Consider the following 19,008-nt stretch of genomic DNA (forward strand, 5'->3'; position numbering starts at 1 on the left):
CGTGTGTGGGGATGAGGAAGATGTCTGTGCCGAAGAAACGCGCGCGCTCTCTCGAGCTGCCCAGTGACGCACGCACACCACGCGCACGCTGACTCGCTTTGATGCCGAGCGAGACGAAATATCTTAATATCGTGATTTGAATAATAGTAATAATAATAATAATAATAATAATAATAATAATCATAATAATATGACAGCAAAAACACACTCTACACTTCACTCCTCTGTGAAAAGTTGAGGTTCCCTCTCTTTTTCTCGCGCTCGAGCTCTCTCTCACATACAGACACTCTCTCTCTCTCTTTCTCCACCACCTCCCCTTTTTCCTCTGTCTCTCACCCTCTGCTTCTCTATCTGTCTCTCTCACACGCGCACACACACTCTCTCCACCACTTTTTTCTCTACCCCTCTCACACAGACTCTCTTGTGCTCTCACTGTCTCTGCATCTCTCTGTCTGACTCTCTCAAACACACTCTCTTGGTCCCATTGTCTTCCTCATTCCTTTTAACATACACACACACACACACAAACACACACACACACACTGTGTCACACTGACATGTCCACAGTCTATCTCAAACTAACTCTGTCTCACACTCTCTCTTGCTGTCTTTCTTCTATCTCTCTTTCCCATTCTCTCACGTACTCATTCTCTCTCATACACACTCTGTCTGTCTCACTCTCACGCTCATTCTCCTTCTCTATCAAATTCATTTGGATGTGTTAGAAAATGTCTTTGAGGGATCTTTAGCATATGAAGCATATGTAGTGCAGTGTGTGTGAATGTCAATTCACTTGATTGAATCGATTTAGAGATATCATGAATACGATATAGGGTTATGACATCAACACAGGTCTGTCTGTTTACTTCCATGGAAGTAAACAGATAGACCTGTGTTGATGTCATAGCCCTATATCTTATTCATGATATCTCTAAATCGGTAGGAAGTGTGTAATCGTGCTGTAGTATCAAACATAACTGTGTTCATCTGATCTTACTCATGTGAATCAAGAAAATTCAATTCATCGTGTTTTTTCCCCCCAGTGTGAGCATATGTGGTATGATATGAGTCAAACAAAATAAGGAATTCCAGCCTGACGCTGTTGTGCCGGGAGTGACATGGAGCATCAGTAAAACTGGAGGCATTCAGGGACTTTCATGACAACTCTGCTAAAAGTTTAAATTCTCTACATCTGGGACAACTGCACCAGCAGGATGAATTCATTACTTGGAGAGAGTGGGCGGCAGCTTTGTTACTACGGGTTGTGTCATCCGCACAGCAAAGATAGCAACATCTTTTTTCAAGAAATGTCTGATTCATACAGAGAATGTTGCCATTTCATAGAAGTGCCATACAAAATCTAATACTTAATGATCAAAGCTCAGACCTGCCACATTCTCCACACGTACAAAAAGCCGTTGTTTAAGTACGAGCCGCATTTCAGGGGGAAAACAAGTGTGTCAAATGTCTGTGAGTTCAACCTTCTGATCTTGTTTGTTATGATGACAGAGGAAAGCCTTACCCCATAAACATATCAGTTTTGCACAGTCTCTGCAGCGCTTCTCCGGAGCGCTGGTGTAGAAATCTGGTAGGATGGGTGAGGCGTGTCCCACTGAATACTGGAAACCAGCTGCATTTGCAACTTTATTTTGAAGGCGAGACGCAGAGGGTACGTTTTAGCAGCAAATCAGACCAGAGATGTTATAAATGAGGAGTGACTCAAAAATGAACGGGAGTTCTCGTAACGCTCAACATGGTGTCTGCTTTCGCATAAAATCCCACCCTTCAGCAAAAGAAGCTAATCAGCTTGCTGGTTATGACTTCCAAAAGAAGAGAGGGACAGAGGACTTGCTGGGGGGAAAAGCCCCCCTCGATGTGTAGATCTGCACAAGTGTATTGGCAAGAACAAGCCAAAAAAATCATGTTTTTTGTGCATTATTTGAAGAGATGGGAGTCTGGTCATGTGTGACTGGAAATGACTGCCTGCCGGCATTGCAAAGATATCTGTCATGTGAACAGACTTGCCTATGAGGACTTTGATCAGACAACCTTCACATTTTGTAATGCTTTGTTTTGTGGTCTTCCTTTATCCTCTGTTCAGCCTTTGTTAAGGCTTGTGTTGAGGTGCCTGTTTAAAAATATCCTCAAATCACCAGCTTCACTACTTTCAGCTTTCGCCTCATTGAAGCGTTTAGTTTGTGAAGTTAGCTTTCATCAGCTTTGAAGTTGAGGTCAGTAACGAGAGCACAACAAATAGCAACAGCAGCTAATTATAGCTATGGAAACGGCTTGTGTATTAGGTCTTGATATGGTAACATACTAGAAGGGCTTATGTTATTAACATTAACTGTGCTCAAGTTGCCAGAAAGCACAGTGAAATTGTCTGGTAACATTAAAACTATTACAGGACACAACAGCTATGTCTTTGCAGAGGATCTCCAGAGGATCTAACAATTACCAGCAAAACCATCACTAAACCACAGAGCCAAACAGTAAAAGAAAGCAGGGGAGTACAGTGAGTTCCGGCTTTCAGCTTTGATTCAGTTATAGACTGAATACAAGCTAAATGAGCAAATAATAAAAGCTTGATCAAACTGATCAACATAAAAGCAACATTTCTCCGTCTATGCAGCTCAGCTTACTGCAACAAAAGGATGGCAACACTGGAGAAAAAGAGATGCTGAAAAGGTCAAGCTGTCGCTGTCAATGGCCTTTGACTCTGGTTCTGCATGTGACAATAACATCCTCTCAGTTGGTAAATTGGTGCCTCCCTCCCACCTACTCTGACCATTGTGCTTCTGGAAAACTGTAGGATGTTTCCAATTAAAGAATCCCCCCCCCCCTGCACTGCAGTTTTTCGTCTCTGTTGGTAATCTCTTTCACTCATCTTCTCACGTTCATTTGCTCTTTTTTCTGTCCCAATTTACTGCATTGTAAAGGCGTCAGGATGAGTAAAGTGCTTAATTATTAAACTGTTTCCATTTCATTGTGCATATTCCTTTACCATTCATCCTTTAATTGCCTTTTTTGGATTTCTTTATTCAATTATTCATGTGTAAATTAAATATTATGCAGAACATTAAAACCACTGACAGGTAAAGAGAATAACAATGATTAGCTCATACTAATTGCAACTATCAAAGGGTAGGACATATTAGGCAGCTGGAAGTTCATGCGGTGGACCCAGGAACAATGGATAAGCAAAAGAATCCAAGCCACTTTAACACTGACCAAATTGTGATAGCTAGGTGACTAGGTCAGAGCATCTCCAAATCTGCAGATCTTGCGGGGTGTTATGGTATGCCATGGTTAGTACCAACCAGCCGGTTAATCTGCGAAAGGGTCATGGGACTGCTGTTAACTTCTTGTTGCCAGGTAGCACAGGACACCTACAGAGGCCCCATGGAGACCATGGCTTAACAGGCCACAGCTGTTTTGGTGGCATGAGGGGGGCCTACACAATATTAGGCAGGTGGTTTTAATGTTATGGCTGATGATTGTGCAGTCTCCTCACTGTGAAAGGGCATAGCAACCTAGAAAAAAAGGGAGTGACAGCGATGAGGCATTATTCCCCCCTTGGGAGAGGCATGAAAAGCAGAGCCAAAATAATTGTAGCTGTAGGCTAATAGCTAAACGATATCTGTTCACACATGGTGTGGCTTTTCATCATCTACTCTTCGGACTTATCAACCTACTCTAGTCTCACAGCAGTAGCTTGTGGTCCTGTCCTCATTCAGCCACTGGGGAAGAAAACAGAGCATAAATACTTTCTCTGAAACGAGGAACAGGTGACAGCTCTCTAATTACCCACAGGCTCCCACCGGTATTTCTTTAGCTTAAAGATGAACTGCAACTGCGCAATCATAGTGATGGTAATATATATTGTTGGATGGATGGATAAAGGATGTTTTTAGTCCAAGACACAGCTCTATGAGGTCTGACGAACATACTCATAAGGAAACTGAAGACGATTCTTATAATGCAAGTGATTGACATTAAGATGTTTTTTGTCTGGCATAAGTTACCTGCTGTGGAGTCTCTGTTTGAAACGTCAATTGGGTACCATGTGTTCAGCAGCCCGAATATATTGAGTTTTGATCATCTTCTTTGCCCTTAGTGACTTTGTCAGCTATTGAAGAAATATGCATTTTTCAAATCTGGAGTCGAGGGAATACGCTTCTCTCTGAAGTCAGTCCTTTTATCTCTGGTGAGCCCACAGTTTCATGATGAGAGGAAATGTATTAGTCACCACATTTAATGCCTCGCACTGACAAGGGACGCATAGAGTGCTTCTTTTCAGAACAATGGGCAAAACTTCTCTACTACCTCATGACACTTACGTTCATGGGTTGCAGCTGACGTCACAACCTAAGCTATCGTCATAAGGGGTACTGATTGCCAAGATCATTCTGTTCAGCAGCTTGAGTTCATCATGCCTTCCACATGTTGGGTCATGAGGTGTGACAACAGAAAAGGGGACCAAGGTTTATCATTTTACAGACTTAAAAACAAAAGAAATATGAAAGAAAGAAAAATGGCTTGCCAGAATAAGAAGAGCAAACTGGACACCAACTGAGAGCAGAATTTGCACATTTGTCTCTCTGGTAAGTCACTCTTGGTTGATAGCGACTGACTTGTTTGTTTGTTACCTTACATAATTCTTTTGTGTAATTTGCCAATTGTACAACTTAGGATAGGAGTGTTTACATTGCATGCTGCTTTGGCATGGCATGCTTTCCTTCAATCAATCAATGCTTTAAAAACAATTAGAAAGTACATGAGTTAATTAGACTTTCCAGCTATCAAACCTAATCATTGTGTTTACATTTATTCATCACATTTTATTTTTTATTGTATTCAATTCAAGTGAGGATAAATTTGCGACTGTTCTTTTCACCTCAGCTGTAGCAGAAGTCTAATACCACATCAAGTAAGATATTAAACAGTACAATCACTGTAATGCATGTTAGATTGTCAAACATTACAAGCCGGCATAGCAGGGAGCAAATACTCATTAGTCTTCCGGTGTCAGAAGCGCTTTTGAAATTGTAACAGTACTATAGACTGCTTTGAAATATTCATTGAGAAACTAAGTAAAATGGTAGCGAGGGCTCAGACATCCTCTTAATAAACACATCATAACACTGTAAAATATCTCATCTCCGTTGCACCACAAGGGGTTATCATTTTTTGTGATAACGGTTGGGGTGGGATGACAAGCAATAAGTGGCTTTCTAGACTACTTCTCGCCTGGAGACATTGTTCTTGCTGACTGAGGATTTAATGTTGGAGACTCAAAAGGGAGGTTTCAAAAGGGATACAGCAGCCTCACAGTTTTAGTTAGGAACTAGTGCAGAATTTTACAGTCAACCCAACTCAATGGTGGCTCAGTGTTTAGAGCAGGGTTACTGATGACCAGGTTGTGAGTTTTATACCCAGGTTTGTCAAGCTGCCACTGTTGGGCACTTGAGCAAGGCCCCTTTCTGCTCCCTGGGTGCTGCAGTAAAGGCTGCCCACTGCTCTGGGCACATCTACTGTATCACTGTGTGTGCTTGCTCATTAGTGTGTATGCGTGTGTGTGTTCTCTGTATGGAAAGGTTAAAGGTGAAGGCCAAATTTAATCTCTGTCCAGCACAAATGGTGCATGTGGTTGTGTTAGTCTTTTACGTGTATTGCAATTCAACAACCACATCAGAGCAATTTGATTGTATTGAAATTAATGTTTTAGATTTTTTGTACATAACTAAAATGGTTTCAGCCTATGTACCTACAGCTGTACGCATATTCTGCAGTTTGCAAAGAAACACAACACTAAATGTTGCTGTATAAATACTGACATTGCTTGCAGTCACATTTTTATACTGTATCGCATAAAGATATATAACATTCTATTTATCTTATGTTAGTCAATTATAAATTACAAAGTATTAAGATTATATTGCATTTATTGTTGCATTTTTACATGTATTTACTTAAAGACATGATCATATTATTTTCTGACGTTTGCTGTCTAGTAAAGTAAGTGCACTACTGAAACTGTCTTACATGCAGTTGTGCAGTTTAGGCATTTGTTAGCTGTTTAATTACACTGTTTTATTCATTAGGAAATAGACTGCATGCTGTACTTTATTAATGGCTCATATTTTATACATGTGCTGCACTACTAACAGTGTTGGGAACAAAGCACAGTGGTGTCATTTATATAATTAAGATAAGCAACCAGTATGGATCAAAAAATGTCTCACATTTAAATGTTTTCAGATGGGAAAAAGTGGATAAAGCATGGAGACAATACAAAGAGTTGGTGAGCTGCATCACCTGATGGAATTCTCTTGTTCATGCTATGGTAGAGGTGTGCTAGAGATAAAATTCCCTTGAGGTTCAGTCTAGCTCTATTGAAAGCTGCATCAATGACACAGGCTTTTGTCTCGCAGCAGTAGAGAGTGGGTTTGTGATTAGATCAGATCATCAGTATATGTCACAAAACCAAGAGAACATACATATTGCAGAGGTTGACCATTGTAATTTTGTTCCACAGAAATGCATGTGCAGCATATTTAATGCAATTGAATATGCTGCATTAAAATGATATTGCTGATACTGAAGTAGCTGAATGCATCCATTAAAAGGGGTGTCCACAAACATTAGTATATCACAAGTCAGTATAAATAGTATATCACAAGTCATGCTTGCAGCTGCTTAAGCCAAAATTTCCCAACCTGTTGAAATGCAATGATTGCAAACAGCTCCACTCTAACATTTTGCCTGTATATTAGGTACACTTACCTTATATCTTAGCGTGTTAGCTTTTTAAGACTCCCAGCAATCCGTAATGGGCTCCTCTAGCTTCCTAGCACTCAAAAAACAATAAAGTTGATGCCCAAAAAGTAGATGGCAACTATAAGAAAAAACAAAGTGTGTTCACTTCCTCAGTTCGTAATGTTATTAAGAAATGGTAGTTAACAGGGTTGATGAAGGACAAGCTCACTCAATTTTTTTTACACTTACATTGTTAATCGCAGCTCTTAAAGTGAAATATAGACATTAACATGCAACCTAAGCACTTTGCTCTCACTCCTTTTTACTATGTATATAAAGCATTCACAATTACATACATGCTTCTTCGATAGATAAAGAACATTAAAAGTCTTCTTGCTCTCTGCCAACATGGAGCTTGAAAACAAACCTGTAAGGCAAACCTGCAAGGTCTTTGGTCAGTACCTCTCATGATGGTGTTTCACTAACTACATGTTTTGTTTGGTGGTGATGTATGTTGCAGATTTGACTGTATCACACTTTAGATGTTTTGTCATGTAAGCCCCAGGCACAAGGCATCTGTGTGCTGGCAAGTCCATATTTGATGCTGATGAGGATAGCTAGGAGCATACATAAAAGCAGCGGCAAGCAAACACACTTCACCCAGGCCCGCTTTACAAGCACAGTGGGCTGTGACCTTTGTTCCGTCATCTTGGATGGCAGTCCATGGTTGGGAGAGAGCCATGTTTAAGGCAATGGAGATTTTGTTCATTTGTTCAACATTGGCTCTTGACTGATGAATAACTTGCCCTGGAAGCTTTGACAAGAAACATTTTCTTCAGTTTCAGATGCCATTTACGCTCCATTAACAAATGATGAATTACGTATATGTAAATATTGTAAAAGTGCAGGTTTGGCAGTGACGCTGCTGAGGGCTGCAATCTGCTGGCGATAATATACACAGGGCATCTGCATACTTTTTTAGTTTTTTTTTTTTAATAAACCTTTATATTTGCTAAGACATTACATCTCACTACATTATGACATCACACTACATTAATACATTACACAATATTACATCACACTACATTATGACATCACACTACACTATTACATCACACTACATTATTACATCGCACTACATTATTACATCACACAATGTTACATCACACTACATTATGACATGACACTACACTATTACATCACATTATTACATCACACAATATTACATCACACAATGTTACATCACACTACATTATGACATCACACTACACTATTACATCACATTATTACATCACACAATATTACATCACACTACATTATGACATCACACTACATTATGGCATCACACTACATTATTACATCACACTGTTACATTACATTACATTATGGCATCACACTACATTATTACATCACACACTATTACATCACACTACACTATTACATCACATTACATTATTACATCACACAATATGGCATCACACTTTATTACATCACACACTATTACATCACACTACACTATTACATCACACATTATTACATCACACTACATTATTACATCACACTACATTTTTACATCACACAATGTTACATCACACAATGTTACATCACATTACATTATGGCATCACACTACATTATTACATCACACTACACTATTACATCACATTACATTATTACATCACACAATATGGCATCACACTTTATTACATCACACATTATATCTTTTGATCTTTGAAATAGCTGTTTTGATAGCATATTTGTGAGCAACAAATTTGCACAGTTCTGTTACAGCTTTTAGCATAAAGTAAAAACTAGCATTAGTATTTTAATCTATTTTTGATACTATGTAATTTGTAATTTCTTTTCATTTAACAAAATATTATTTGATTTTATTATTGTTGTTTTTCTCCACTTAAATTAATTTCTCTAGATCTTGTCAGGCTCCTCAAACACCAACTCAGATTCCATTACTGGTTTAATAATCAGTGACATGATGCGGATGAATGTGAAGAATAATGGAGATAAACTGTGAGCTTATTTTAATAGCCTGATCAGTATTGGGGTGTTCTGTCTCCTCTGAGAATTTTACTGCTTCTAATTACACTGATAGAGTTGATTAATCTTCATGATGTCCACTTCATTGGGACCAAACGTCTGCCCCAATTTCCCACTCCAGTTCCGCTTCTGCACAATGGTGGGATTTGCATCCTTGGAGTAAGCATACTTTTCAAAGCATGATATAGTTGTAGTCGTAGGGCATGTCCAGGTTGTTTGTTCTGAATTTGTTGTTTGTTCTGTATGTTACAATGGAATTAATATTTTCACAATTGTAAAACGGTCCATTTATAGAATAAAGTTCTGGGCCACAGTAAGGGTTTGTGTTGCAGCTGTAATTTCTATTTGAAGTGTGAGGCATCCACTTCTGTTGATGAGTGCCATAGCTCTGGAAAAAAAAAGCTGTTAGCATGTCTGGTTTTGCTGGCATGATGGTCCTTAGTCTTCTACCAGTGGGGAGTAGTTGGAAGAGGTGATGTCCAGGGTGAGAGAGGTTGGCTATAATTGTGCCAGTGCACTTTGTGATCCTGCTGTTCTATACTAGTGTCTTCAATCATTGGCAGAGTCACTCAATGATTCTCTCTGCTGTCCTGATTTTGCACTGTAGTTTGGCTCGTTCTTGTAAGGGGGGAGGGGGGGCATCCAAATCAGATAGTAATAGATGGTGTGAGGAAGAATGTTGTGTAGAACTGAATTATCTGGTGTCCTACAAGGCTTGGTATTTTGTCCTTGCTTGTTTTCACTCTACACATGCTCTCTTTGTAGGACAATGTCCTCTCATGGGGTCTCCTACCACCATACTGCTGACACAACTCATTCTCCCCTTCCAACCTTCTGACACCCAGGTTTCTCCTTGCATCCTGGAATGTCTGGCTGACATGTCATCTTAGGTGGCTGAGCTGCTGTACATGCCTGGAACTACAGATACTTACCATGATCTTCCATCTCATTTGAGACCACCACAATCAATCCAGAGGCAGAGGCACAAAACTTGAATGGTGGTGAATGACCACCATTGTCGACTCATGTTGCAAACCTGGCTTGGTCATGTAGATGCTCCTCTTTCTTTCTCTCTAGGGAGGTCACCCAAATGCTTGTTCAGTGATTTGCCATCTCCAGTCTAAACCACTGCAGCTAACTTCTGGCTTTTCTTCAGGCCCTTGAAGCTGATCAGAATTCAGTAGCATGACTTATCTATTTCAGATTCAGGCATGTCAGTCCTTTATGTGTTCCCTTTTTTGACTTCCTCTAGCTTCCTGTATCAAATTCAAAAATCTAACATTGGCCTGCACAGCCAGAAGTGAACTAGCCCTTCTCTATCTGATGGAATGGCATCCCTATGAAAAGCTTACACGTCCAACAGCCTTCTAAGCTTCAAGTACAGCTTGGCTTGACCTACACAAGTATCTAGACGTTTCTCTGTCACAATATCAAAGTGGTGGAATTAACTCCCTCTGGGTGGTTGAACAGATGAGTTACCCATCCCTTTCCCATCTTTTTTAAGAGCACCTAATTGAGCACTAATGTTGCTTAAACATATTAAAGGCTCGAGAATACACTACACAAATACACAAATATCCACTATATTTTCTGCAGATACTAATATTGTATTGAGAAATCAGAAATAGTATAGTGTATATTGTCTCTTGCTGCTGAGTATTTTGTATCTAGGAGTTAGCACTGACATTTGTATTTCACAGTATTTTATATAGTTATATATATTGCTTTTTGATCAAATCCTTCTGTACATTTTTGGTACTTCTTTTCAAGTTGTTTTTGTTGAGTTTAGGTTTAGCCCACTCTACCCACTTTTATGGCTGAGCTACTGGAATTAGCCAGAAGTGCAGAAACCGATTAGCAGATAAAAACGGGCAGCAGAGCTTAATGTAATCATTATCTCAGCAGAATATTTGACACTGAGTATGAAGAAGATTGGCATTTCTAGGATAAAAAATACCACAAGGTGGGAGGTAGGATTCAATCATTAAGGGCAGCTAGAAATAGCAAGAACAACAGCATTTCTCTACTGACTAGCCGAGGACAATAGGAAGATGAGTAGGCCGATAAAAGACATAGAATTGCATTGAAGATGAACAGAAATGTCAGCGCTTGTAATTCTGATAAGCAAAGGACTGAGGAGGCTGATTACTGAAGCCAGCAGACCTGTTTTCACAGGCGGAGCAGCGTGAGAGCATTCTGTTTACTAATGAGAAGTTGTCAGTGCTAATTATAGTGGTTTCCATTAGCCATGCAAGACCTATCATGACACTGACAGTCATTTATTAATGTTGACTGAACTAGTCAAGGAGTGCAAGCAATATTGAGTGTGATAGAAATCATGTCTCATCTCCTTTTACTTTAAACCTGTAGTTAACTACAACCTTGAGGTGATGCATCATACATGGATCATAGCTTAATTTTGGTTATCATGAACCTGATCAATTTAATGGCATGCTTATTTCATAAGTGTGCTTGCCTCGTCAACAAGACTGAGACATTGGATGACTGTTTGAGGCAACAGCTGAATGATTTGACTTCCAGATTTGCATGGTTTATAAAAAAATCAGTGCAGCATCCCTGAACATCCTAATTATTCGGTCATGCCGAGATATGACCTGCACTGCGCTATTGCTTAGCATAATTTTAGAGGATTTAATCAGGTGTGATTCCTGTCATCTCAATTAAGGTGCCCTCTCACTTCCCATTTGCCAGCAGCAAAATAGAATCACATCTACTAACTTGTGCTATGAATAAGCATTATTGGCTGCATCTCGGAAATGTAGAGTGCATACACTGGAGGCTCAGGGCCAAATGGAACTTTTTCAAAGATTGTTTTTGGGAGCACATTGGACACATAATTCCAGACAAAAACTGTAATCTATATAGAACACATGTTCTTTTAAAGTTGCCATTGATGCAGTTTTTCAGAATTTTAAGTTGAAGTATAAATATTAAGTATTGATTGGGGTCCAGATGAGTTTTTAGTGTTTTTTTTTTTTTAGTATATATATGTTTTTTACTGGACATCTAAAAATTATATTTATATGACCATAGAATAAAATATACACTGATTTTCACAGTGTTTTGCACTGATTTTCACACTTTTATGGTGGTTTTGTAGTAAAAAAATGATGAGCTTTGCTTTAATTGGTTGGTTAATGGCACCGTGACGGCCCACAGAAGCCGCAGGGCCTTGTCTGGCACTGTAACAAAAGCATTGTAATTATCTTTAGTAATTACTCCTGGGTCTCACCGGATAGTGTTGCTGTCCTCTCTGTGTCCTATTGACATGGCGAGATCGGAACCAGGTGACTGGGTCAGCTTTTATTTTGGCATCCGCTCACTTAACCAGCTTCCCCATGCAGTAACTGCAGTGGTGCCTTTTCTGTACTGCCTAGCTTTAGCTTTTAGCCTTTTTAGCGTCACTTCTTTTAAAGTGGCTGCTGCATTTAGCCTTGAAAGGCTTTCGCTAGTGGGCTGCGTCTATGTCTATTTAGTGGGCATAAACATAATGAGCGTTAGAAAAGAGTGTTACACAATAGTTTTGCGGTTTTGGAATTGGCACATTTTACAGACCTGTTAGGTTATACAAATTTTATTTAAAGAACATTTTCTTCATCATAGTGAAGATGCATTTAAATTTCAACCATACATAGGACAATTCACAAGTTTAAATGGTTAAACTTGCTGTATATAAATGCTGCCATTACAAGAATGGCTCTTTATACAACCGTGACAACCCTGGTTAAATGATTCTTTAAATCTTTTTTTAAAATTTCATTTTACCATTTACCTACATGCCAGTCAAATGAGCCTTTTCAATAATAGATAAACCGTATTTTGTTTACAGTGTACATACATTTAACATTTGACACATTGTAGAACAAGAGATCCAGTAAAACCCCAGACTGAATCATAATCTTTCTCAAAACAGTTTTGACTAATATGTTGTCATGTCTGTGCTCTGTTTTGACAAACTCACTGAAAGAGACGTGAAAAAATGTCTCTGCCAACTTGATTAACCAAAAAAAAAAAGGGTCCCAGACTGAGACTTCAACTCATGATGATTTACAGCTTGTAATTGGTGCCTTTCTCTCTCTTAATGGCAACAGGCTTTTTCGTGTTGGTTCCACCTTTAGTATTAATTCAGAAAGATGTAAAAGGTTATATTAAAGCAATAAATCATACTGTGCTCTGCCTCTATGACAGCAGAATGACTGTTTGCACAAGATACCCCTCTCTCCCACCATTCCTCTGAGGACCAAACTGCCAAGCAGCTGGAAGGCTTTTTGAGGCACATTTAGTCTCTGTTTTTTTGTATGGGTTTTGTCTTCTTCATGAAAATAAGCACCTTGATGCAGAATAAACACATACAGTTGAAGCAGACACCCTCTTTAAATTCCTTTAAAAGCCTGATGTGATTCCGTGGTGAAGAGGTTTACTGTATTCTGTTGGCCTAATTGTAATAAATGCAAAATGGTACTTGTAAGCTACTCTTTTTGTTTGCTTCTGGAGCTCTGGGCTGAGAACCAACACCAAATGATTAAAAAAGCATTTATGAAAACCTCATTTATGTCCCTATCTTTAGTTTTCAGTCAGCAGAGATCCAGAAATCTTTCTAGGATCCAATTGAGATCATAAGAAAATGACTGCAAGAAGTTTTAATTAGTCTTTAAAAGCATGCGGCTGTGCACACAGTCATGTTTGACTCATGAAATACCTCTGAAGAGTGTGATAGGCTGAATAAAGTGCAGCTTCATCTGCATTCTATAAAGCTTTACTAATTGGCATGATACACTGCACTTTTGCAGCCAGCTCCAGCGCTTGCTGTGCCTAACAGTGGTGTACTAATGACTAGTTTGAGCTGCTCATTACAGCTTTGGGAGAATAGTGCCATGGCTAACTCTCAGAGGCACTGAATTTGCATAATTCAGGATTTACAGGCAGCGTGCTATAATTTAAAGCTGTGATGATTATTCTATTATCTGCATCTGTTGCGTCCTGACAATGTCTATGATATGATAATTGCAAAGGTGTCTATTTGAGAGCCGCCTGCTTCCCAGGAAAAAAGAATTATTCAGTACATGACATGAATTTAAAATATACGTATATACATGAATAGTGGAATGCAGGCTTTAACAAAACACAAACTTGTACCTGTGCTAAGGGTATATTATACATGGCATTAAACTGTTGAAGTTTAGAACTTTAAAAAATGTGTTATACTATATTACAGTATGCAGTCTGGCCAATAATAGGCACTTCATATGAAAAATAGATATGTACTGATGCTGTAGATCTTTTGCTACAGAAAACATACACAGAAAGTACAGCCATAACATTAGTACCACCTCTCTAATCATGAGTAGATTCCCCTTATGCTGCTACATTAGATCTGCCCATTCAGGGGATGGACTCCACAAGATCTCTGAAGGTGGCCTGTGGTATTTGGCACCAGGAACATAAGCAGCAGATCCTTTGTAAATTATAAGGTGCATTGTCCTTTCATCGGTTGTCCTTTCTTGGACGACTTTTGGTAGATACTGACCACTGCATACCAGAAAAAATTACCTGCCTGCAGTTTTGGAGATGTTCTGACCCAGTCGACTAGCCTTGACAATTTGGTCATTGTTGAAGTGGCTCAGATCCTTATGCTTACCCAATTTTCCTGCTTTTAACACATCACTGCCAAATGTATCCACCCCTTGACAGATACAACTGTAGATAAAGATAGGCAATACATTTTATTATCTATATCTATATGCAATACTTTTTACTTATCTATTATTTATTAAGTGTTGATTATGCTATGGCTGATAGGTGTAAATGTGTTAATTTGACTTATTGTCTGATGCCAATCTGCCAATATCTGCCAATACCAAAATAATTGATATATCACTGTTTTGACTGTATGAACAGCATTATTCGAGCAAATCTATACAATAAAGTCAAGTATTTTCTTCCATGCCTTAGAATTAATTTAACAGCCTTGACTTTAATTCTGGCCAAAAGCTAATATTTTAGAAAATATTACAGCAAACATGTTCCACGGGTGGTCGGTCTATAAGTCCCATAATAGCTGCAGCTAACAGCAAGGTTTAAAGACCCATTGTGAGATACAGATGAACAGAAACAGATGGAGAGGAAGAAAAGCCAACGAAGTAAAAAGCTCTCACCTGCTGGATTTCCCCTCATCACACCCCCCCCCCCCTTTCTCTTTGCCGCCCCCAACTTTGTCACTTCATAACATTGCTTTGTATTAGGTCACCACCTCGCATGTCTTTGATTGCTTTTTTTTCCTGGTGGGTAAAGAGCTGTGAAATAGCACAGCTGCTCAAGTGTCTGTGTCAATCTTTAGCCTTTATCAGCAACCTGTCATCTTTATCAACTACCACTCAGTCTTTTTCATCCTATTCAAAGCATAGAGCCACAAGTCCTTAAGTAAATGACAAGCTGCATAACTGACTGTTTCTCTGTTGCTCATAACTGACTGTCAAAAATGTCAGACACAATGTTGATTCTGACATTTAAAGCATATCTCTTATTGCAGTTTAGTCCAAGACTATTGTTAATTAGTGCCTTATTCATGTCCACAAAGTCCATGGTGTCCTAACACTTTAGTAACTCAGCTAAGAAACAACACTGCCCTCTCTGTGGCAGACCAGGGTTTGATCCATCATACTACACCATGGAGAGTCATTGGGCAACAAATGCTATTGAAAATAAATCAAAATCCACTGATGTGACTGAATGATGTTGGCAGATTGATAATATTGAATTGAAATATTAACAATGTATGTTTCAATAACAATGAAACAAATTGCATTATAATAAATACATAATTTGCTAATTAATTTAAGCTTCTATTTTAAATGTAAATAACTAATTGAAACATTTCATTCATGAAATCACATTTGAACCATTTTATTTATGTATTCTTTGTTTAGATTATTATTATTATTATTATTATTATTATTATTATTGTTGTTGTTGTTGTTGTTGTTGTTGTTGTAATATTGTCTCAAAATTCCCTCCATAAGTATTTTATTTATTATTATTTTTCCACCATGCCATTGTGAAGATAGCAGGACACTGGTTAAGGTTCTGCTGCTCTAATTTAGACATTTTCAATAAACAAATCCATTCTAAGTAATTAAGCAGTTACACAGTGTGCAGTGTTTGGTCCAGCAACAGGTCTGGAGATAGAGCCCACTCTCAATTTCTATGATGGCCTGACTCCTGAGTTTTGTGTGTTTTTGTGTGTCTGTGTTGCAGTATGTGGAGGTCTGTGATTGGAAACCAAGAAGACCAAGGGGGTCCAAGGAGACTGAGGAAGCCTGACCCAGGAGAGAGATGTTCAGGGCTCCTTCCCTTTGACATGACCTGGAACAGCACCTTTTCAGACCAACCTGGCATCCTACACTTTAGAGCTTTTAGCATTGTTAACTCTACATTTTGCTACATTAAGCTACATTTTGTCTTGCTGATAAATCATCTTGGGAAAATAAGAGAATGAATGCCTTTGGTCTGTCATTTACTCCTAAGACTGTCTGTCCTGTTACTGTGGCTATAAATGTATGTGTTTATGTTATTATGCCATTTTACTGTTGACTTCTGAATGCATAATTTATGAATTTTAGGAAACCATCATTCTCTTAACTGTTTCTATCAATGAATTAGAACTTTTGAGGCCATCTCTGCCACTTGTTCTTGAAGAAGTGACAGACTGTTGTTGTTTTGAAATCCCTGCTATAGATGAAAATCAATCTTTTTATGCAGCATTAATGTAGCTTTTGTTGACTTTCAGTGAAAAAAGCCCAGATCTTACATAACATGATTTTCTACTACTTGGGCCATCATTTTGTTTACAGCTCGGAACATTGTTTATGTTGTCCTCTGTTTTGTTTTATTAGGATCAGAAATGCACTGTGGGAAGTTCCGGTCTTGAATTTATCTTCAAAGATTCATGAGTGTTTTGATCAAAATGTCACTGGAGCACAAAGCTCATTGATTGATATTTCAGTTATCAAAAATAGTATTTTGATTAATGTCATTACTGTAAGCCCACATACATTGATCCTGGAACTGATGGTTTGATTTAGGATCTGTGATGTGGGTTTAGGGTCTTATTTTTAGTGTCAATCCCACAGCAACAAAGGTAATTTTAAACTGAGTACTATAGACAGGGTGGATCACAGGAAATACAGAGCCAGCAGAACCAATCTTTATGTCAAATGTCAATCTTTATCAACCTTAACCTTGACCATCACTTCTTAAAAAGACAATCGAAACCTTTGTTCAGAGATTCTTCACATTACCCTACTGCTTTGATATCACTCTCTGTGGTGCAATATTTATGAAGTGGCCTGGCACCTGGGCAATTAGGGTGAACTGGCCTGATTCTCTTGTATTTAATCTAGAATCTGGGTCCAGCACTGGAACGACAGGCCACTTTCATCCGTGGTCCATGCAGCCCCCTGTTTGATCTTAGCCTCCAGACTCGTTTTAAAGGACTACAAGGAACAGCAGCAGCCCTGTCATTACCCAGTACTTTTATCTGCTTCAAAGCCACTGACTAGACAATGCCATAAATCATAATATAAATGCCAGCTGCTTACAGTTTTAGCTGTAGAGTGTGGGCCATTGACAGCTTACTGTAATGCCGTCTCTGATGAGTTGCCTCTCAGTGTCCTGATTTAAAGATTATTATATAATTCAGGGAGTGTGATCCATATATGATTTGGCCTAATAGCTGATTATGTTCCACAGGAATGGCCATGTCCATTAGTCCCTATTTAACCCTGTGCAGCTTATATTTGAGGTTCTCAAATAAAACATGATGTAATATAAATCTAAAATAAATGTAGCATTATTTTTATTATCACAGATAACTGGAATGTTGTCAGACAAGTCTGTTATTATTAACATAGGGTTCATTCACTAATTACTCATAACAACTATGAGTAACATAGTGTGAAAATAGTGTAATAAACACTGAGTACCAATATTGTGGAATCTTTTATGGTGACTGAGAAGTTAAGCGGAAGTTAATCGGTTTGTATAATTGTGTATAGAGAGGGTAATTAATCAGCTGCATTCAGGCTTACAAACCTGTCTGGAAAAAATACATGAAAACAATATATGTAAAAAGGTTGGTTGGAAGAGCAATAACATCAAATGTCACAGCTATGTAGCTTATGGTGCGTTGTATGAAGGCTTGTCAATACTCGAGATTACTATGATTCCTTGGTTTGATGTTGCCGGCTGGTTATAAGCTAGAGGTCTCTGAGGCCTCAGTACTGTAAATCCTCCTGGTGGATATAAACTTATATTGCTCAATACAGTTATATTCCTCTCTTTATTACAGTTGACCAAAAAAAGAAAAAAAATGTTTTCTGTGTAGAGTTACTTATGTTCATCAATTGACTACACCAAAATACACCAAAAAACTAAGATAATGATCCTACACAAAGACAACAGGACAAAAATTGTCTGGATATACAGTGCATGGTCATTTCAGTAACATTTTGCAAGGGGACATCAATGGTCTCCGTTTACTCTTATGTAAATGTAGATTGGATTGATTCTTGGCAGCTTGATAGACAGAGAGAGACTCTGTCCAGCCAGCCATCACAGCAGCAAACACATTTCTTACTGAGCTTGTTGCTTAGCTACCAACTATTTCCATAGGTTTTCATTCTGAATCGGTAAAAGCCTTAGATGAAACACAGAGCTAAAAATCTCTGATTTTACAAATTGGTACCATCCATTGCAGTACATCTATTCCATCAAACCAAGTACTTTAGATTTCATTTTCTATTGGACTGTTATGATTTTCTTTGATCAAGTTGACGCCACAATGTGCAGTTTGGGGGGGGGGGCACCCGTATTGAATCTTCTAGAAGGAAGGTGAGTGACAGGTTGGCTCCTAAAACTCGTAGACAGAGCTCTGAATGCAAGAAGCAACAATCAATGACAATGAACAACAAAAAACAACATAATCAAACCCTGCATTGTTTTGGCATGCATGGGGGTAGAGTAGTTGGAACAGGAGGCATCTCAGAATGTGTCATCTGTGTAAACAAAAAGCCCTTTTACAAAGGCTGAGGCTTTAAAATACATGCTGATTAGAATATATTTGACGGAATCAAGGTAGCATCTGAACTTTCAGGTACAGCAGATCAAACAGACCGTGC

The sequence above is a fragment of the Salminus brasiliensis genome, chromosome 8, assembly GCF_030463535.1.
Source record: "Salminus brasiliensis chromosome 8, fSalBra1.hap2, whole genome shotgun sequence".
Classification (NCBI taxonomy): domain Eukaryota; kingdom Metazoa; phylum Chordata; class Actinopteri; order Characiformes; family Bryconidae; genus Salminus; species Salminus brasiliensis.